The sequence below is a fragment of the Phascolarctos cinereus genome, unplaced genomic scaffold, assembly GCF_003287225.1.
Source record: "Phascolarctos cinereus isolate Bilbo 61053 unplaced genomic scaffold, phaCin_HiC Scaffold_5;HRSCAF=322, whole genome shotgun sequence".
Lineage (NCBI taxonomy): Eukaryota > Metazoa > Chordata > Mammalia > Diprotodontia > Phascolarctidae > Phascolarctos > Phascolarctos cinereus.
This window is the reverse complement of record NW_027555958.1, coordinates 380,753,384-380,775,219: the sequence shown is the minus strand read 5'-3', so window position 1 is coordinate 380,775,219 and position 21,836 is coordinate 380,753,384. Positions and strand designations below refer to the sequence as shown.

At 38.4% G+C, this 21,836-nt stretch overlaps 1 protein-coding gene across 7 annotated transcripts in view; it reads left to right on the top strand.

Moving 5' to 3' along the window:
• PPP1R12B (protein phosphatase 1 regulatory subunit 12B) overlaps window positions 1-21,836 on the top strand; it is a 255,019-nt gene that overhangs the window by 116,955 nt on the left and 116,228 nt on the right. Inside the window, exon 1 of one of the 7 annotated variants that reach the window (XM_078156420.1) lies at window positions 14,998-15,080. The exons of the other annotated variants lie outside the window; for them this stretch is intronic. The gene's annotated coding sequence lies outside the window, so the exon portion shown is untranslated. Of the gene's footprint in view, window positions 1-14,997; window positions 15,081-21,836 lie in introns of those variants that run through there. 7 annotated transcript variants of the gene reach the window in all.

The window sequence follows — 21,836 nt, the reverse complement described above, 5'->3', positions numbered from 1 at the left end:
TTACCTGTTTTACTTAAGAAACAGCAGAAGCACAAAGATGTTGTGACTTTTCAAGATCACACAGCAAACTGGGAACAAATTTAAAGGACTGCATTAAAATAGAAGAGTTAGAAAATAAGAACATTGAGGGAAAGTTTTGATTATTCCATCCAAAAAAGGTATGACTAGAGGAAGATGTGGTAGGATAAGAGGCAGCATACTATAGTAGAAAGTATAGTTTAAAGTCAAAGATCCTAGTCCTAGCCTGACTTCTGTCACTTAGGAGCCATGTGACCATGATTAAGCTGTTTAAACTCTCAGAGCCTTATGTCCTTATCTGTAAAATAGAGATAATAGTACCTTCCCTGTCTACCTCACCAGATTGTCATGAATATCAGATAAAATACTAGATGTGAAAAAAGTGTTGTACTAATCAATGTAAGCTATTCTGATGATCTGTTTGACTTTTCCCCTGGAGGTGGAGCATGAGAGAAAATTATAAATTGCAAGTAGGAAAGATTTAGGGTAGACACTATGAATTTCTTACATGTGAGGATTCAGATCCCTTAGAATAGGTCATGGAGGAAAAAGAGTTTTCTACTTACCCAGGAGTATGTAACCATATTTAGAGGCACAAAGACAGATCTGATGATCCCTAAGACCCCAACTAATCCTTTCTCTCATAATAAACAAAAAGTGTGACTCTGACTACCTACATTTGGATTTTAACTATCTTCAGTTTCCAAAAGATGGTATTCACTGTGAGAAAACAGCAGCCCTGGTTTTAATCATTTAGAAAGAGGGTTATTTTGGACATTTTCATTCTATTTTATTTTAAATTTACCTCTGAAACTATAGAGGAATGAAATAGAGAGTTTAGCATAGGAGAGGAGACAAAAGGAGATGTGACATAGAGCTGGGAAATAGGTAATTTCTTCCTACCAGTCATTTCTTTCATTGATAACATATTAAATGAAGAAGACTCATTTTCTTCTTAAATCCATTTCATTAACCATAATTTCTTTTCGTGTATTGATTTGCCACCAAGGAAATATTAATAAACCAATGTTGGAACATGTAATATATGTCCAAATGGCAGCCCAGATATAATTTAGACACAGGTGAACACTTGTTAAGTGCAGTAATAATATTCCTATACAAGGAAAAAACTCCCAGATGGAATCTCTCCTTCCATTTTAAAAAACTCTACTGTGCTAAGAGAATTAACATTAAGGTTAGCCTCATCATTGTGCTTATTCTGGAAAAGAGGAAGGAGTCAGAGAATTAATTCATCATACATGAAGTCTCTGTTTGCATCAGTCAGTCAGCAAGTAGTAGTTACGTATTTATGGTCCTATGCCCATAACTGGAGATACAGAACCAAAACCTGATAGTCTCTGCCTTACAAAAACTGAAATTCTATTGGATGAGGCAACATATGCATGAATGAGTGTCTACAAAATAAGTTCAAGGGAATTTGGCAGGAACGGAAAGGAGGAACCAGAGGCTAATGAGGATCAGGAAGGGCCTCCTCGTCAACAAGCATTTAAGTGTCCATTATGTACAAGTCCTATGTTAGATGCTGGGAATACATAAAAAGGAAAAAAAAATGATCCCTGACGTCAAGGAGCTTATGGGGGAGGTAACATGTAAAAAAAAATGATGTAAATGCAAGAGATATGCAGTGTGAAGGAGAGGAAATCCCAGAGGAGAGGCATTAGCAGTTGAGGAGGGATGTAGGGGTCAGAAAAAGCCTGTTATGAAGGTTGAGATTTGAATTTTGAAGGAAACCAGGAGGCAGAGCTGTGTGGAGGATGGATTAGAAAGGGGAGAAACTTAAAGCAGGGAGACCAGTTGGAAGGCTCTTGTAGTCCAGGTGAGAGATGATGAGGGCCTGAGTGAGGGTGGTGTCTGTCTAGGCAGAGATAATTGGCAGAGGTGTTGTGCAGATAGAAACATAGTCTGGCACTTGACATGAGTCAAAGAGATGAGTCTGGTTCCGAATCTGGGTGACTAGAAGGACGATGGTGTTCTTAACAAACTTTCCTAAGAAACAGGAAAGTTTGGAATAAGGATCAGTTCAGTTGTGGGTGTAGTGAGTTTAAGACGGAATCTAGAACGTCCAGTTTAAAATTTCCAATAGATATATCATGATGTGGGTGTGAGACTGGAGCTTAGGAAAGACAGGGAAGTTACATTGGGATGGTGATTAGTCCCATGGAAGTTGATAAAAGTCACCGAATGAGAGAATATAGAGGAAAAAAGGAAGTGGTCCAGGACAGAGTCTTGAGATCACACTCAGAGAGTGTGATATAGGTGAAGATCCAAAAAAGGAGAATGAGAAAGAATGATCAGGTACATGGTAAGTGAACAAGGCAAAAACAGCGCCTTGAAGTTAGAAAGGAGAAAATATCCAGGAAAAGAGAGTATTTAAGAGGAAGGACCATCACATTTGACAGTTAAATCATGATTGATGACTTTGGGAAGAGCAGATTATAGCCTTCTGAAGACCTTCAGTTGAACAATGAGGTTGAAAGCTAGTTTTCAAAGGTTGAGAAATGATTGAGTGGTGGAAGGAAGATAAGATTTTGGCTGTAAAAGGAGGGCGTGGGTGCTGGAATCGATTAAGACCTAAACATGTTTGTAAGCCAGCAGGGAAGGAGCAAGTAGGTAGAGGTTAGAGAGTAGAGGAAGTGGGGATTGTGGGGGCATTCTGTCAGAGAAGACTGGTGGGAGTGGGATCAAGGGGCAGTATAAAGTTATTGGTCTTTGAGAGGAGAAGGGGCTACTTCTTCAGCAGGGTTCGTAACAAAGGAGGATAGAATAGCACGTGATATTTGGGGTTTGAAATGTTAAGAAGTGGAGAAGAGGTATCTCAAAGGGAATGGCTGTATTTCCTTATGAAAGTGTGAGCTGAGTTCCTCAGGTGAGAGGCAAGGATGGAGTAGTGAGGGAGCCTTGAGAGTCAAAAAAGTTTGGAACACTGGGCTGTGGAAAGGACAATAGAGAATCAGTTAAGGAAGAATGAAATTATTTCCTCACTGTTGTGAGGTCTCATTTGAGATTAGATATTCCAGCAGCAAAAGAGTAGGAGTAGAGGAGGTGGAATTATGGGAGTTATTTAGGTTTGGCCACACATGAGTAGAGATAGGGTAAGGGAGTCAAGAGTAAAGTATGATATTGAACTGATTAACTACAGAGTTGAGATTGGAAAGTTAAAACCATGAGTTATTATAGACAATAATAAATAAGACTATTTTCTGCTTTTTGGGAAGTTATAGTCTAAGACTAACATTAATTCAAGTACACATATATAGAATGTAGAGATAGTAGACAAGAACATTAAACCAAGGCATGAATGGTTTGTAAGTGCATTTTAGGGTTCGGAGGGAAGGGGAAGCACACATTAGGAGAGTAGCTGTAGGAATGTAGGTTCAGCATGTGCTAGCACCTCTGGTGGACTGTATGCTATGCAGGGTGCTACGTATCAAAGATGGGATAGGAGAGGCAGATGAACTGGAAAATGAATCAAGAAGATGTGCCTCTGCACCCTCAAGGAGTTTACAGTCTAGCTAGAGAAATGTAGGAATCATTTTTTAAAAGATGAAAGTAAAGTGAGTACAAATTATTGCAGTACATAGATTGGCTATGTCCTGAAAAGATGTAGAACCAAATGTGAATAGACTTGATAAGTATCCCTGAAAAGGATTTTGAATTACATTTCATTTTTAAAAAATATTTTATTGATGCTTTTTTTAAACATCTCATCACTTTCCAATAACCCTTTTCATCCCAAGAGAAGACTGCCCTTATAGTGAAATGAAGAGACTTCCTTTATACGAAAAAAGATACCTCCCTTATAATAAAGTTAAACAGTTAAATCAACACATTGATCAAATCTGATAATTCCATATCTATATCCTACAGCCTTTTTAATGAATTGCATTTTGGAGGGAAAGAAGGTGGGACATTCTATCCTAGATTGAGAGGGACAGGTAGAAGATATCTCTTTTTATCTGAAAAAGCCAGAAAGTCTTCATGAAAGTTTTAGGATTTGTTTTTGATTGTGGAAATCAACCACTGGGGAGGTTAGGGGTGAGGAAATGTTCCAGTTATAAGACTTGGAGTTGTAAATGAGGTGAGTACAAGAAGGGGACTTTGAACAGGACTTGGAGTCTGAAAGTGAGAAAACTGGACGGATTCTCATTTGAGGTAATTGAGTTAACATTTCTGTCGTCCTTAGCCTCCTTGTGTCCCTTTTCACAAAAATCTCGGTTCAGTGTTTCATTTCACGTAATTGGATGCTATATACTCAATAGGCACTCACATTCTAAGGCAGACAGGACACACTGATGTGGAAAAACATATAAAGGACATATATATGTGCATATATACATACAGATATATGTATGAATAGAATAGAAATATTAAACTGTGATTTGAATAATGATGCTATTAGCCAACCCACTAGCGTTAAGGATGTGAGTGTGAGTGACATTATTCCTAAGACCGTTATGCTGAATGGATCAAATGTGGCTTACCTGTATAGAATACTGCAAGTATAATGTCTCTTGAGAGACTTATCTTCTTGGGAATAAAAAAAACCAAAACATTTTATTATGGCTGTTGGTGAGATAAAGCCAATTCATTTTCTCTTTTTACTCAAACACGAATTTACCACCCCCCACTCCCTCTACACTTCCCTCCCCCACTTCCACCACCACACAAATCAGATGTGTTGCAAGCAACCTGTTCTTCTGTCTAACAGCATGTGCTGCTGCTTAATTCTTTCCTTGAAACTGCAGCATTCCTTGTAATCAGCCTTTTGTTGCACTATAAAAGGACTCATCTTAGCTCCTGCCACGAACCAGTGCAGGCATAGAATCTATTTTCAAAATATCTGATTTGAAACTCATGATGATTGGGAAAATGGAGCTTTAAGACTGGCTTTGAAGAGTCTATAGCTCTAGGAAGGGCAAGATGACATGGTCAGTGGAAGCTATTCCCTCAATAATTAGTTCTAATTGTAATTAGTCTAATTTGATTTTTTAGGAGGGAGAATGTTTTATTTCCTAAATAACTGAAACATGCGATTTTATTAGAGGAATTCTCACCAAGAGTGAAATAGAATTTTGGATCAGAGAGGAAGTCTGAATCTATGTTAGTGCGACTATAGCTTACATTCTTAGTGTTGGTGAGAGATATTTGTTTTGCTGACTACTAGGACTAAAATGTTATTGTGCAACATTTTAAGATGACTTTTTAGCTTCTTCATTGCCCATGAACATATCCGGTTGAATCAATGAATTGTCTGGCTTCAAGTCTTATGGGAATCCAGGAGATCTACTTTGTTGAATAGACAATATAACTCAGGGTTAAAACTTTTGAAACACTTCTATTATTTCTAACAGATATACTACCTTGGATTAGGAAGCGTTTAAAGTACTCCCACATCTATATTTATTCATACCTTTTATTTGAGGGATACATTCATACCTTTTATTTATTAAGGAGGGCCAGATGCTGTCCTTCCTATTTTACACATCTGAAAAAATGAGACCAAGAAAGAGAAATAATTTTTTCAAGGTCTCACAGTGAGTGAGGTAGTGGAAGACTAAGGACTAACTCAAACTTTAGGTCTCCTCAGTCTCTGCACTGAATTGTTTAACTATTTCTTCCTTTGGATGCAGTTACTGTTAAGTTCAGAGAGTAAGGTTGGGTTGTAGGACTGCCTGTTGAGCTTTTGACTGGAGTCTTTGCTCTAATGGCTGTCACACAAATTCCATAGTTCTTATAAACATTACAGAAGTCAGTGAGGTCATTTGATTGTAAAGGGATGGATTTGGCTAGCTGACAGCAGATTAGAAATGGAAAGTGGTAACCAGTTGGAAGATAAGCCTGTATAGATATCAAGTCTGAACAGCAGCTGTCACAGTGGTGTAGTGGTCTGGTTCTTTTTCCAAAGCCTGAAGTTTTCCTTAGCAACAAACTATAAACAAGTCCCCAGCTAATATTAGAGTCCTCTAACAGCATTTGATTCTCTTGCTGTTTTTCCACTGTCTGTCACTCCGTTTGTATTCTTGTATACACCCTCACCTCTTTTCTGCCTCCCTTTTCCTCTCTCCCATTTGTTCATCCCCTCCTTCCCTCACTCTCACTCTCTCCTCCTCTTTCCCCTCTTACTCTTTCTCCCTCTCCTTTCCTTCTTTCTTCTCCTTCCAACTACTTTTCTGTTCCTTTGTTATGGGCATTCTTTTTTTCATGTACTAAGTTATTTTGTCTAATATAGGGCAAGGACTTTTAGTTCTTCTTAGTATTCCCTGCACCTAGCAAAGGGACCTGTATGTGGTAAACAGTTAATAATTGTTTATTGAATTGAGGTTCATTCTGTATTGTAATTAAGTTGGTACTGGTGGTGGTAGGCGTACAAGACATGAATGGGTGAGATGGTTCTTTTCTCCTGACCTTTGCTGGCATCCTGACATCCTCATGCTGCATTTGTGTTAGCCATGCCAAGTCAGAATCTAATCAGTGACTCTGATATGGACATAATATGAATATAACTTCAATCAGTGCAGATGTCTTCTAATCGAATGGAGTTGAGTGGAAAACAACCAAATTCTAATTCCATCATGCCTTATGGTTTTCCTGAGCTATACAATTACTCCTTCTAATGTGAGGCTGATGCTGATGAGACCATTGTTTTGGTTGGTAGAAAAATTTTAGTTGCGTAGTTTTTTTATATTTTTACTTTTTATATCACCTTCATTTCCAAATATAGCTCTCTTCTCCCCCTCCCAGAATGCCTTGCCTTGTTACAAAGGTTGCTAGAAGTTGAATTACATTGTTAAGTCCTGAACAATGGAAAGAACCCTTTGGTATTATAGGATCATTGCATCCTAAGTGGGATCATCTAGTAAATTTCACATATAAGGAAACTAACATCAAGATAAGTAATATGACTTTCCCAAAGTTGTCCGTATAGTAAGATGAACTGGAGTTCATATGCAGGTCTTCTCTCTCTGACTGCAGTGCCCCTGCCACTGTATTGTAGTCTCATCCAAGTTTATAACAAAGCTTCAATTCAAGACATGTCAATTAAATTGTACAGAGTTCTATGCTAGGTGCTAGGGAGATACAAAGTTAATATAAGATACATCACGGTCTACTATGGTGATTAACATAAATAGATAGCTATAATGCAAAATATGGGAGTGCATTATAGGGGTGCAGAACAAAATGCTGTGTGAGGACTGAGTAAAGCTGGTTACCGATTTGGTAATTCAAGCAAAGTTTTATTGAACAGGTGGCACTTGTGTTATATTTTAAAGAATGAGTGGGATTTCACTTGGCAAAGAAAGGGGAAAGGGAGAATATTCCAGACATAGGGAGACAGGAAATATGGAGACATATAGAGATAGGAAAGTATAAAGTGTATTTAGTAAATAGTGTAAAGTACAGTGTTTTTGAAGCTTAGAATAATAATGTGGAGGGAGGAAAATGAAAAAGACTAGAAAGATAGGATGGTCCAGGTTGTACGTAGTCTTAAATGCCTGGTAAACATGTTTTTGATATTTATCAAGTGTGCAGTAGGACTGTTGAATATTTTCCAGCAGAGCAATACATGACCAGGTTGATATAGTTAGGAAGATTAATGTGCCGGGGGATAGCTTTTACAAAAAATGAACTAGAGAAGGCCAGACACACACACACACTCTCTCTCTCTCTCTCTCTCTCTCTCTCTCTGTCTCTCTCTGTCTCTCTCTGTCTCTCTCTCTCTCTCTGTCTCTCTGTCTCTCTCTCTCTGTCTCTCTCTGTCTCTCTCTCTCACTCTTTTCCTCCAAGGAGAATGTAAGCTCTTTTTGAGAAAAGACTATTTTGCTTTTGTTTTTGTATCCCCCAGTGCTTAGCACACTGCCTGGCATTTAGTAGGCCTTTTATAAATGTTTGTTGTTTGAGTGATAAGATATCGTAACTGTTTGGATCTAAGATGCAAATGACAGGGAAAAGTTATAGGGGAACTCTAAAGTTTTAGATATGGGGGACTTGCCACTGGCAGAAATGATGAAGTCAGAGAAAGAGCAGATTTAAGAGGAGAGAGAATAAGCTTGGCCATGGAAACCTGGTTCAGAATAGGTAACATTAAAAGAAATTCCAAAAACTCTAAAACAAGGATTTTATTCTTTATACAAAAGTCTAATGGTAATGCTGCACGATCTTTTCTCTTGGTGCTATGGAACATGCAATCTGAGGTCCCAGGCATTCTTCCGTGTCACAAGAAATCAATGAAGTGCTGGTTTATGTATTTGCTCTAAATGTGTAATATTTCAGGGGAAAAAATGATTTTCATCTCTTCCCACCCTTGTACACCATTCTTAGAAATGATATGTCTATGTATAGTATAGAAGGGGTGAGAGACATGAGAGACAGACATATGTTGAATATAAGACTGAAAAAGTTAGACTATTTGAGTGGAGATTTTTTTTAGGGGAGCAAAAGAGTAGTTGATTGTGATAGGGTGGGATAACTGGCTAGTGGCTTTACATTATACTAATGCTTTTAAAAATGTCTGAGGAGAATCATCTTGGCAGCCATATGAGGTTTGTAGGTAAAAACATGAAGTGAGAGGCAGTTAGTGTGGTGAAAAGAGCACTGGACTTGGAGTCAGAAAACATAGTTCAAATCCTGTCTCTGCTGCTTACTGTTTGTATGACCTTGAACAAAACCCTGAACCTTTTTGGGACAATTTCTTTATCTTTAATATTAAGAATGTCTTTGTGGGGTGGGGGGGTGTTGGGCTTAGATGACATTTAAGATCCCTTCCAGAACTAAATACTATGATCGCTATGGATAACCGTAGACATATTTTCCATCATTGCAGCTTTGGAAGTTTCCAAATTACTTGTGTAATACTGAATCAAGTTTCCAGTCCTGTGCTCTGGAAGAGAAAAAAAAAAACTGTGTTATCTCCTTGAGTATAAATGGTAACACAGAATCTTCTGGAAGCTAAATGACAGCAGGTATCAGCAGGCTGAATGAGTATGCTCTTCAAGGGATGTATCAGTGTGTCTAGGGTTTGGGGTTTGCTTTTTTTTAATCTCACATTTGCATCTGTTTTTAAAAAAAACAGGGAGAGTAATGTTTGTTTCTGAGTATTATACTACCCACCAAATACTCGTGACTTCCCAGAAAAAATATGTGACAACTTTTCTTTAATTTCTAATAGTTTATTTTTATTTTTTCAGTAACCAGTATTTTTAAAAATTAATCTGTCCCTCCCACCTGAAAAATCCTTCAGTACATATGTGCAAACATTAGCCATGTCCAAAAATGTTTATCTCTTTCTGCATTTTAACTTTATCACCTTTCCTGGAAAGTGAGTATTGTGCTTCATCTTCACTCTTTTGGACTCGTAGTTTATTGTTGCATTGATCAGAGTTCTAATCTTTCAAAGTTTGTTCTCTCTGTAATGTTGTATAAATTGTTTTCTTAGTTCTGCCGACTTTGACATCAGTTGCTAAAGGTTTTCCCAGTTCCCCTGAAATTGTCCATTTCATCATTTCTTGTGGCATAATAATGTTTTGTTACCTTCATCTACTACATTGAGCCATTGCGTTAGAGCAAGAAAGCGCTTTGGTTTCCTGTTTTTGTTTACCTCAAAAACAGTTGCTGTAAATATTTTTGCATCTGTGGATCTTTTCCTTATTTTGTACATTTTGTACATATGGATTTTGTAAATATTTTGTGCGTATACATTCTTTCTTTCTTACTTTGACTTCTTTAGGGTATAAGCCTAGTAGTGGTGTAGCTTGGTCTAAGGGTCTGTACATTTTGGTAACTTTCCAGGCATTGTTCTAAATTACTTTCCAGAAAGGCTGGATAAATTCACAGCTCTTCTAGTAATGCAGTGTTTTCCCACAGCCCCTCCAACATTTGTCGTTTTCTTCTTTTTATCATCTTTGCCAATTGAATAAATGTGTTGTGGAATCTCAAGTTTGCTTTAATTTGTACTTCTTTAATTATTAATGATTTAGGGCATCATTTCATTGAATGTTGCTTGAAAACTATCTCTTCATGTCTTGCTAATTTATCTATTGAGTAATGGATCTTAATTTTAAATATTTGAATTGATTCCTTATATGTCTTAGAAAGGAAATCTTTACCAGAGAAACTTGTTGCAAAGATTTTTTCCCCAGTTAACCTGTTTCCTTTCTAATATTCATTACATTAGATTTGTACAAAGATTTTAATTTTATATAATCAAAATTGTCCATTTTATCTTGGATAAACCTCTCTGTCACTTGTTTGGTTATGACCCATCCATACCAAAAAAAGTATTTTTTTCCTTACTCCTCTAATTTATTTATGATGATCTTTTTATACATAGATTATATATTCATTTGGAGCTTATCTTGGTATATGGTATGAAGTTTTGGTCTAAACCTAATTCTGCCATACTTCTACCCAGTTTTTCCAACAGTCCTTCCCCTAGTAAGTAGGATCTTTGGGTTTATTGAAACCACTACTCTGCTCATTTCTGTGTGTTGTGAACTTAATCTGACTTACTGGTCAACTTTTTTTTCTTTTTTTAAACCAAAACCAAATCCTTTTAATGATTATTTTTTTTAGTACAGTTTGAAATTTGGTATTGGTATATACTCCCTCCCCACTTTTTTTCATTTTTATCTTTGAGATTTTTAACCCTTTGTTCTGCCGTATAAAATTTGTTACTTTTTTTAGGTTTATAAAATGTTCTTTTGGGAGTTTTGTGCAGTATTGAACTAGTAAATTAACTTAGGTAGGATAATCATATTTATTACATTGGCTTGGTCTACCCAAGAAGAATTAATGTTTCTCCAGTTATTTAAGTCTGTCTTTATTTCCACAAAGAGTGCTTAATAAAAGGATTTATTCCTCAGACCAAATACTTGACACTTACTAGCTGTGTGACCCTGGGCAAGTCACTTAACCCTAATTGCCTCATTAAAAAAAAATTTAGAAGGGATTGATCCATCCATTCTGGAGAGCAGTTTGGAACTATGCCCAAAGTCCAACCAAACTGTGCATACTCTTTGATGCGACAATACCACTACTAGTTCTGTATTCTAAAGAGAGCATAAAAAAAGGGAAAGGGACCTACATGTGCAAAAATATTTATAACAGTCCTTTTTATGATGGCAAAATGTTAGAAATTGAGAGGTGACCATCAGTTGGGGAATGACTGAACAAGCTGTGGTATATGAATGTTATGGAATGCTATTGTACGGGGTGGGGAACCTCGAGGCTACATGTGACCCTATAGGTCTGCAAGTGCAGCCCTTTGACTGACTCCAAATTTCACAGAATAAATCCTTTTATTTTGTTTTTGTTTTGGGTTTTTTTTTGCAATTGGGGTTAAATGACTTGCCCAGGGTCACACAGCTAGTTAGTGTCAAGTATTTGGTCTGAGGAATAAATCCTTTTATTAAGAGACCATAGGTTCCCCACCCCTGCTATTGTGCAGTAAGAAATAATGAACAGGCAGATGTCAGAAAAACCTGGAAAGACTTGTATGAACTGATACAAAGTGAAATGAGCAGAATCAGGAAAATATTATAACGCAGAATCAGCAACGTTGTATGATGATCAACTATGAATGACCCAGCTCTCAGCAGTACAGTGATCCAAGACAAGTACAAAGGATACGTGAAGGAAAATGCTATCCATATCCAGATTGACTGATAGTGAATGTAAATAGGAATTGTTTCTGTTTTGTCCAGAAACTCTCAGGGTCTTCCCCTCCCAGTTTGATTTTTTCTTTTTTGGACTAGGTTAAAGAAGCCATTCTTTGCTCATTTTTTTAAACTTTAAGTCCAGTTTAATTTAATTCTAATTCACTTGCATGTTATGGCATCACCTCCCTGATGTCGTGGTCTTCTTTGAGAAAGAAGGACAATGGGGCAGCTAGGTGGTGCAGTGGATAGAGCACCAGCCCTGTAGTCAGGAGGACCTGATTTCAAATCTGGCCTCAGATGCATTACACTTACTAGCTGTGTGACCCTGGGCAAGTCACTTAACCCCAGTTGGCCCACATTAGAGAGAGAGAGAGAGAGAGGGAGGGAGGGAGGGAGGGAGGGAGGGAGGAAGGGAGGGGGAGAGGGAGGGAGGGAGGGGGAGAGAGAGAGAGAGACAGAGAGAGAGAGAGAGAGAGAAGAGAGAGAGAGAGAGAGAGAGAGAGAGAAAGACAAACAACAACAATCCATATCCAGATAAGGAACTAGTGGACTCTGAATGCAGATTGGCATATTTTTTTCACTTTATTCTTTTTCATGTTTCATTTCCCCCCTTTTGATCTGTTTCTTCTTTCACAACTCTGACGAATATGGAATTATTAGCACATGTATAAACTACATTGGACTACCTACCCTTTTCAGAGGAGGAGGGAGGGTGGGAGAAAAATTTGGAACTCAAAATCTTATAAAAACAAGTGCTAAAAATTTTCTTGGCATATAACTGGGTGTGAGAAGTAAGAAATGATTATATTTCTATATAAGGAAATTGAGAGGAAAGTAGCTTTGGGTCAGAAACCAGCTAAAATGGAGTGAAAGTGGTTGTTGATTAGAGAGGGTGGAAGTAGGACAAAGGTTAAGCTTTACTTAGAGTGTGCATACTTGAAACTTACCTAGGGGAACACATGTTTTGGGAAGTCTGTGACCTGTGCTGACTTCTGCCTATGAAAGTCAGCTAGGAGGGACTTGTGGCTGGGAATAGGGATATAAGGTTTGTTCTCACTTCTGTAAGGGGGGAAGGGGGTTGTTCTGTACCTACTTCCTGGGGGAAGCATATTAAAGGTTTCACTGCTTTACTCATCCTGAGTCTGTCTAAGTTACTATGCCTGTTTGGGCACCAGAGGTTATTTCTAACATGGGGGGAAAAATAAAATACTATTAAAAAATAAATAATTTAGGAAAACTAACCAATATATCAATTATATCTGTTAGCATATGCAGTATTTAACACCCAAAGTACCCCATCCATTCACAAAGGATGGAAAGTAAATATTCTCAGCTTTTCTCCAGGGTCAGCCTCAATCATTATAATTATACAGTATTCAGTTTCATTTTATTGTTTTTTTTCTAGTCATATTTTGTAATTATTGAGTATGTTGTTTTTCTGGTTCTGCTTTTTTCACTCTGCATCAGTTTATCTGTTTTCCCATGCTTCTCTGAATTCATCATCTCCCTTGTTTACTGTGGTTCAGTTGTATTCCATTACCTTCATAGATCACAATTTATTTAGCCATTCCCTAATTAATTACCACTTTATTTCCAGTTCTTTGCGGCCCTACAGAAACTTCAATGCTTCAATGAATATTTTGGTGTATGTAGTATCCTAGATTTTCAGTAGAATCTGTTGCTCACAGCTGCTTCATTTAAAAATAATACATTGGGACCAAGAGTGCTAAATATTACTGCCACCCTTTCCTTCAGGTTATTTTGTAAACCATACATAGGAGTTGTAGGGATGTTGTCTCAGAGGTAAAATTAATAATAAGTGCCATTTTCATAGTGCTTTCAAGTTCATGAAACATTTTATATTCATTGTCTCATTTGAACTTCACACCAACCCTTTGGTGTAGGTAATAAAGGTATTACTATCTCCATTTTACAGATGAGGAAACTGAGGCTCAGAGAGGTAAAATTTCTTGCCCATGGTCAGTTATATAGCTAGGAAGTATCAGAGGTGGTATTTGAAGAAGGTGGCCTTCCTGCCTCTAAGTCCAAGTTTTCATTTTTTCAACCTACTTGGTTTGCCTGTTGGACAAATATCTTGGTTTTAGGGGTAATGGATTAGTCTCCTCTATTGTTCATCCTAGGGTCTTGAACAGCAGTTTTTGTAAGAGTAAAATAGTAAATGGCAGTCATGGGCAGCTACCTTTTGATACCTTCCATCTCAGTGACAAGATGTTTCCAAGAATCTAAACACTTTGTAATCTACTGGGAGCTATAATTAGTAACTTCTGTATGGGAACAGCTGACCTTGACCGGGAGTTTTGGTCTGAGCAAGATTTCTCCTTCTCTTTACTCTGCAGTATCCCCTAAGATATGCCTCATTGTTTAGAAACTACCACATCTCAGGCTATTAATCCCTATTGAACAGTTTTAGCAAAGGGGACCGGGAGTACCTAAAACTCAGGCTGTTAGGGGTTAAGTCTGCAGGAGCCAAGACTTTGAAACACACACAGAAAAGCTCATAATATTCAATAAAAAAAAATAAGATAAATGAAAATTTTAGAGGAGACAAATCTCTATTTCTTTTAAAAGAAAAACATGACAAAATGTGCCTAGTTTATTTTTCCAAGAACATAAAAACACTTGACACTTCAGAAAGAGAGGAGGAGCCTTGCAGTCTTATTTTGAAAGTCTTCCATTGCTCAGTACGCATGCACTCGGAGAGGAGAGAGAATCCTGTCTCCAGGGCTGGGGGCCTCTGGTAGCCCCTTCCCCAGTTTCCTGGGCACTTCAGAGTAAAGTGAGCAGTTATCTGACACCTACTATTCAAAGCTCCTCTCAGCCTTGTTTTTATAGCTAATCTACTTTTAGATAAAGTTGATCCTTTTTTCAGAGCTGTGACTATTAGCATAATGTGGGAGGGCCCAAAATGTTTTTTTTTAATTTCTCTCTTCCTCTTTGCCCAACTGGCTTTTCCATGTTGAGTAGAGAAGGTTACCAGTGGCTTTTTCAGAAAAATGGGGCCAGTTTTTATTAGGGAGAGGGCAAAGGTAGGTGTGGGGTACCCTCACTATTGAGAGCTGGCTTTTTTGGAAATCAGCTATCTAGGTGTATTGCAAGGTACGTCAGAGCAGATAGAAGTGCTCTGAGGTGTATTGAGGTGGAGATTGGAGCCCACATTTATTTGAGCCAGTCCTTTCCCAGTGCCAGCCAAGAAATGTGGGTTTGTCTGGAGGGAGTTGGCCCATTGTACTCTAGGCAGGTGTCCAGCAAACTGCTGCCCTGGCACATCAGCCCCCTCTGAGCTCAGAAGCTCCTTAGGGTAAGCCAGTTGCTCAGGTATGCTGGAAGTCTGAAAAGCAGCCGGACAAGGGAAGGCAGTAACATCAGGTAAAGCTCCTTTACTCCAAGACCCCTTCTTCTGTAGTTGAGATGCATGTTCTTTAATCCGTTCCATTTTGTGGTGGTCTGGTGGGAAACTGACTTGGTTGCCTATGTTGTTCTACATAGGGGAAGAAGTCAAGGAAAAAAGTGCTCAAAATGAAAAGTTTTAAGCCTTCTTGATATTTTCCCACTTCCCTAAGTGGTTTTAAATAATAGTGATTAGAAGATTATGTATATAGGAAATTGGGTATAGGGGCAAATGGGAAGGGAAGTGAAGAGCCAGGAAAATGATTTCAGCCTTAAAATTAGACAGCTGACCATTTAAGTAATATATATTAGATCCATGGTACTGACTCTTCCTGGTATCTCTTCTTTGGAAAAAATTGGGGGTGCATATGTGTGTTGGGGGTGAGAGTGGGGGGGATCGGTGGAGAGGTAGAGTGCGTTTGGCTTGGCATTTGAGTAAGAAAGTGCACACTGACGTAAAGATATCTTCAGAATTGTTGGATTCAGAGCTGTTTAGCCACTATCACCTGTATGTTTGGTTGTACCTTTCTGGAGAAAAATGCTATTCTGAATATAAAGTGAAAAGTTTTAAAGTAGCACCCTCTGATTAAAGCAAATGTACTGGGCACAAGTCAGATACAAAGTTTTAGGAGACTCCTGCTGATGACCAGCAATGTGGACATTCTGTACAATGCAGAGTCATAGAGCTAGAGCCAGAAGGCCCCTCAGAGACCATTTAGCCTGATCCTGTTGTTTTTCAGATGAAATTCAGTGAGGTTAGAGGCAGGATCTGAACTATGGTGCCCTGGATTCCAGAGCAATCCCATCATTCCTTCCAAGGTGCCACATTGCCTCTCAGTGAGCAGACTTCGTGTTCATGTTGAACCTCCTATGCCCATATGATGGCAGCAGAGGCACGTCAGAGTCACTACGGGGCCCCAGGATTCTGGACACTCCATCTTCTGCAAGGAGTCCTTTCTCTTCACAGCCCACGTAGCAGGGCCCAGGCTCTGCCCTGCTCCTTGAGACCCAGCTGCGTAAGCTTTCTTCACACCTCTGAGCATGGATTATCCCATCTACTGAATAAAGGATTTGACCAGATGATCTCCAAGGATGCTCCCTGTTCTAACATCTTTTGATCAAAAGGATTCTGTGCATGGGATTGGGGCAGGATCAGGAGATTATAAGACAGAAATGAAGCAGAAGAAATATGTGTGTTGGGGTGGTGGTGGTAGGAGGTTGGGGAGAAGCAAAGATGACGTAGCTGAACTATTTTTGCAGCCTCTGCATTAGGAGTTTGTTTGCAAAGGTAGACACAGTGATTAAAGGCTGTTGGTCTTTTTCTTTGGAGGAGATAGAGTACCCTTGGAAGATGGGCATTTCTGGGCTACAGAGGCCAAATTTCTGGAAATGGAACAGATTGCAAATTTCTGTGTTTTAATTTTTTAAAACAAAAGCTTTTGAGAACCAACTTAGTTATGCCACTCAGATCAAAGCTTTATAGACCTGTAATAAGTAGAAGGTGCTGGGGCTCAGTGGGATGTACCCTTACTCTGGGGCAGACCATCTTTATTCAGAGGGGTTTCATGAAAATGGAAAGAGTGGTTAAACTCTTTTCTTTATTACTCATTGCTTCCTCCAGCAGGATGTAAGATTCCTAAGTGCAGTGATTTTCATTTTTGCTTTTGTAGCCTTAATAATACATTCAATAAATGCTTGTGGATTGATTGATTAGGTTCTTTGTTATAAACACTAAATTTTCTTTCTTTATCTTTTCTCTGTCCCAGGGAAGCACTGACTTAGCTTCAATCTAACATGGTTCTTTGGAGAGACCAGGGAGACCAACTGTTAGAGAATCTCAGAGAATATAGGTTAGTGGAGGGCCATGAGAACAGAGGAAGAGAGCAGGATAAATAAACACCGAACTAGTGGGGTCCGTGACTTGTCCTCCTAGGATCTAATTCTACTCACTACTATCAGAGAGAAACCACAGAGTGATAAGTTACACAGGGCCCAAGCTAAAAAGGAGTTACAGTTCTTTCATATGCAAATAATGGACTGTGACACCTTGATTAACAGCTTTGGAGAGCAAAGCTCCTCTAATAATGAAATCCTGTGTTTTTTTTAAAAGCACATAACATGCAGAAAACAGAACTACAAGCCTAGCAACTACTGGGTTTAAAAACTAATCCCCAGCACGCACAGTATTCGTCCCTAACCAGGAGAAAGTTAACAGGGTCAACCACAGGAAATCTGTGAAGTCTGAAGATAGACTTTGTCATTAGGTTCCTTTTCTCTGTGACTGTTTACCTCTTCTGGTGACTTCTCACTTTGGATATAAGTCTTCCATTTACCACAACTTCTTCTACAGTCCTCTGCATGCACGTGCACACACACACATGTACAGATGTTTACTTAACTGGGAATAAGTTTCATTTGATGTATTAACCCAACAGCTGGCATTTGCTTTTTTCAGTCTTTCATCTGAATGGTAGAAAGGAAGGTTTGTTTCCGGACAAGGGAATTCTGAGGCAAGTTTCCTTGAAATATTAGGAGTCCTATTCTTAAGGTTAGCCCTCAAGGTGAGGCTTCACAGGGGGGTACTGATGTATTTGAATTGTGGGGAGAGTAAGGAAAACGAGACACAGTCTCTGATCTTTGGCCCCTACCACCAGTAAGAACTACTTGGAATAGAGAAGACTGCCCCTCCACTGGAAAAATCTGCTTTCCCTGTTAATCTAGCTTCCCCTTTCTATATTCACAGTTCATATTTTCCAGGGTATTTGACTTATTTTAACTAGTATTTAATTATATTTCATATCATGAAGGTATCTGGGTGGCTCAGTGAATAGAGAGCTGCACTTGGAATCAGGAAGACTCAGGCCCTTCCATCTGGGTGACCCTGGGCAAGTCATGTAACCTCTTTCAGCCTCAATTTCCTCACCTGTAAAATGAGTGATAATGATACCTACTTAACAGGATTGTTGTGAAGATCAAATGAGATAACATGTATAAATCCTTTGGCAGATTTTAAAGTGATACATAATTACTATGACTTCTGTGCCCCCACTTTCCTTTTGGCCCCCCAGTTATCAGACATTCTAGAATGTATTGCTTTACATACTCTATCAGCAGCTTTCAAAGTTTTTACACTGTTTGGAACCTTTCACTTTATGGAACCCTTGGAATAAAACCTTTTAGCAATAATTTTTTTAAAAGCCTACTTCTCATGATACTAAATGAAGACTGATCTTATATTTTCAGATCAGTTTTATATTGAATGTAACAATATTACATAGGATTTCATTAAGTTCATTTACATTAACTTCATTAAAAGGACATGTCTATTTACTGTTAATAAGTCTTATAATTGGGAACAATACTAGTTATGATGGTTTGCCTTGTAAGATATTTTGTTTAATTTTTTTTCTTACAGAAATGAGTATTTTGGGATATTGTTTACCATATCATCACATGCATTTTGAGTGTTTTGGGGTTTTTTTTGTAAACTCCTTGGCTAATCTGTTGGAACCATGGACTGCTTGTGTCATTCATACATTATGGGCCTGTTTGGTGATTGATTCTAGAATAAGAAGCCACCTTTTCTGTCATGATCAATTTTGGTTGATAATTTTTGGCTGGAAGGTAGTTTGCCACAGTGGCTAGACTATCGAACTTGGAGTCGGATGACTACAGTAGTGGTTGAATGACCAAACTCAGGAGAGTTGTTAATAGTTCATTGTTAATATGGCAGAAGGTCTGCAGTAGAATACTTAGTCTTTTGCTGTTGTAATCTTTTTATCAATGGCTTGGATAAAGGGCATAGATGACATGCTCATCAAATTTTCAGATTATGCAAAACTGGAATGAATAGCTCAAATACTTGGTGATACTTTGGATCTAAGAAGACCTTGACAGGTTAGAACATAAGGCTGAATTTATGAAGAAGAAATTCAGTAGGAATAAATGTAAAGTCTTGCACTTGGGTACAAAAATCATCACAAGTATAAGATGGGGAATGCATGGTTAGAAAGTAGTAGTTCTGAAAAAGATCTTGGGGTTTTAGATCTTGGGGGTTTGACTATAACTCAGTATGAGTCAATGATGTAATGTGGCAGCCAAAACAGTTAATGGGATTGTGGGTAGAATTTCCAAGGAGAGGCATGTGGTAGTTCTGCTGGACTCTGCCCTCATCCGATGTCATCTGGAGCATTGTGTTCAGTTTTGGGTACTACTATTCAAGAATGTCCTTGATAAGCTGGGGAATTTCCAGAGGAGGATAGCCAGGATATGAAGGGTCTTGAGTCTTTGAAGTAGGAGGAACCTTTGAAGGAACTGGTCGTGTTTAGCCTGGAGAAGAGGAGATTTGGGGAGACGTGTTCCTGTCTTTAAATATTTGAAAAGCTGACGTGTAGAGCAGGAATTAGTCTTGTTCTGTTCACCTCCAGAGGGCAGAACCAACAGCTATGGGTAGAAATCACAGAGGGATAGTTTTAGCCTTGTCAGGGAAAAACTTCCTAACAGAACTGTCCCAAAGTGGAATGACCTTTCTTTTTCTTTTTTTTTAACTTAACTTACTTAATTTTTTAAAAAATTCTATTACATTCTCATTTTTCTCCTTCCCTCCTACCCATTGAGAAGGCCAGAAGTAAATATGATACCCATTATATGTATGAAGTAATGCAGAACATATTTCTGTATTAGCCACTTTCCAAAAGGAAAAAAAAAAAAACAGGGGCAGCTAGATGGCACAGTGGATGGAGCACCAGCCCTGAAGTCAGGAGGACCTGAGTTCAAATTCGGCCTCAGACACATAACATTCACTGGCTGTGTGACCCTAGGCAAGTCCCTCAACCCCAATTGCCAAAAAAAAAAAAACCAAGAAAAAAAATGCTTCATGCTGCACTCAGAGTTCATTAATTCTCTCTCTGGAGGTAGAAAGCATTTTTTCATCAAGAGTCCTTTGGAATTGTGATGGATCTTGGCATTGATCAGATTTTTTTCATCAGGAGTCCTTTGGAATTGTGGTGGATCATTGCATTGATCAGAGTAGCAGCTGTCTCTGTTAATTTTATACATGTGTGTGTGTATATATATATATATATATATATATATATATATATATATATATATATATATATACATATATATGTATATGTATGTATGTATGTATATAAAGTGCTTTGCACATTTTAAAGTGCTATATAAATGCTAGTTATGATGGTGATGTTACCTATAATGAAACTAGTTTAAATCCTTATTAGAAAACTTTTGTATAAGTGTTAAAATTTTTCAGCTCTATATAAGGGATACTCAACCTTAAAAAACACATACAACATTTAAAGGAGGTTTTAAAGACTACCTAGAACACCATCTCTATCCGTAGAATGGGCTTTCTTGAGAGCTGTCAAGTTTCCTTTCCTTGGAGGAATCTTTCCAACCCAGAGAGACAGAATTTGAGAATTGGAAGGGGACTCACTGGCCAGTTGGTCCAATCTATGCACAAAGGGAAACTATACTAAATCATATTCCCAAAGTGGTCTTCTTTGAAGTGTGATTTAGTATAGATTCCTTTTGTGCAAGAATTGAACTAGATGGGTATTGAGGCCCCTTCCAATTCTTAAATTCTATTTCTCAGGGTAGGAAAGATCTGGGTTCAAATCCTACTTCTGACACTAGATATCAGTCTGTCAATCAGAAACAATTATTTAGTGCCAGGCATTGCTGTAGGTAATGGAGATACAAAGACAAAAGTTAAACAGTCCCTGGCCTTGAGGCATTTACAGTTTACCCAGGGGAGACAACATGGGCGTACGTACACACACACACACACACACACACACACACACACACACACACACACGATCCAAGGTGATTATGAGGGGAATAGCACTGCTGTTTTGGGGATCAGAAACACCATCGTTTAGAAGGTGATTCTTGAACTAAAGATTCTCAAAGATGGAGGTAAGGATGGAGCATATTCCAGGCATAGAGGCTGTTGGCCATTACAAAGGCACCAGAATAGGAGATAGTGTCAGGTGCATATAAGTCCAGGCTTGTGGGATTTCAGTGTGAGTAGAAGTGAGTAACATTCAATAAAAGGAAAGATAGGTTGAGGCCGGGTTGTGAAAGATTTTAACAACCAAAAGAGGGGTTTATAGTTAATCCTAGAGTTAATGGGGAACCACAGGATTTTATTGAATAGGGGAGGAAGATGATCGTGCTTCTGCTTTAACATTATTCTTTTGGTAGCTGTGAGAAGGATGAATTGGAGTGGGGAAAGACTTAAGTTAGGGAGGCTGATTTGGAAGCTATATCAGTAATCCAGGAGCAGGTGATGAGAGCTTGAATTAGGGTGATGGATTCATGAGAAGGTAGATATTATAACCAATCGAGATATTATATCAAAAGAGATATTATAATCAATATCATATCTCTAATATAGTTATAACATAAACAGCATACATTTGGATACACTTAATTGGTTCAGTCTGCAGCTGTGGAAGTAAGGAAAGGTTGCTTTCCCTTTTGCCAGTGAAACTTGCAAACTTGGCATCATTAGTATCGACATAAGCATACAATGACCTTGATAACAAAATCATTGTCCACTTGTAGCTGGAACGTTTTCAGTAGGATGAGTGTATAGTGTTCAATGAAGTACTTGCGGCTCAGGAGCTTATGGAAGGAGACGGTAGAGATAGGTTTCTGGTACATCATGGGGCAGGTGAGGAAACTGGAGGCCTAGAGTGGTAGGTA